Source organism: Dendrobium catenatum, unplaced genomic scaffold, assembly GCF_001605985.2.
Source record: "Dendrobium catenatum unplaced genomic scaffold, ASM160598v2 original_scaffold_109558, whole genome shotgun sequence".
Lineage (NCBI taxonomy): Eukaryota > Viridiplantae > Streptophyta > Magnoliopsida > Asparagales > Orchidaceae > Dendrobium > Dendrobium catenatum.
The window spans coordinates 1-891 of record NW_021427993.1 but is presented as its reverse complement, the minus strand read 5'-3'; the positions used below and the strand labels follow the sequence as shown (position 1 = coordinate 891).

General features: G+C 36.7%; 1 long non-coding RNA gene across 1 annotated transcript; it reads left to right on the top strand.

Annotated features, from left to right (window-relative positions):
* The first annotated feature begins 524 nt into the window (after positions 1-524).
* On the top strand, positions 525-880 carry LOC114578662. Its single transcript, XR_003699648.1, has 2 exons — positions 525-579; positions 659-880. It is a non-coding gene; the product is annotated as an uncharacterized LOC114578662 (long non-coding RNA).
* The last annotated feature ends 11 nt before the right edge of the window (positions 881-891 follow it).

Below are 891 nucleotides of genomic sequence, written 5' to 3'. Positions count from 1 at the left end.
GATAAACATTTTTACTCATATTTTATGCTAGGACTGATGCTTAGGTTTGATCTCTTTCTTAGGTATTTGATATCTAACTAGTTTTCTCATCCTTCTGTGTTCTCCAAATCCTTCTTCCACTTGCATATCATTTTCAAATATGGGCGCATGACCATAGGGTCCACGTGCACGTGAAAATTTGTGATTATCCAAATTTTGTTTAAAAGCTCCTAAATAAGGATGGATTCAGTTTACAAATCACGGATAACTCAATGTTTACGCCAAAAGATGCTGTTAAAAACCTTAGATTCAACTGTTTTTAGAAAATGCAACATATGCAATCACATTCATAAGTTTTTTCTTTTTCATGCCACTGAGAAAAATACAAGCATAAATAATCATATATTCTGTCTTCGGACGGCTCTACGCGAACAATTTTTTTTCACATGCATACACAAATATTATATGCATGCGCAAGGATTCTTTTTTAGGGCATAGTTTTTGGAGGCATGCAGCTCCATATATTGATAGTGTCTCTTGCATGCAGTTTATGAACGAAATGAAAGAGACGTCTTTCCTCATGCAAAATGTCACGCCAAGGTTCAGCCGCCTACTGCAGTTTAGTCTCACGCATGACATGGGTAGTGCATTGTCTGATTCTTTCATGTTTTCTATTTAGGAGTCTTATTGTCATGGACGAACTTGGAAGGTCTACTTCTACCTCTGATGGGTTTGCTATAGCATGGAGCTGCTGTGAACATCTTCTCTCTCTCAAGGCGTAGTTGCTCACAACTCTTCATCATTAATCTTTTCTATACATTTTTCCTTTAGAATGGAATAAACTTTTGTTGTCCTTCAATGAATGTACCATAGAGACATGCATGAAGATTTCTTCTTCTCCTCTCTCTCTTC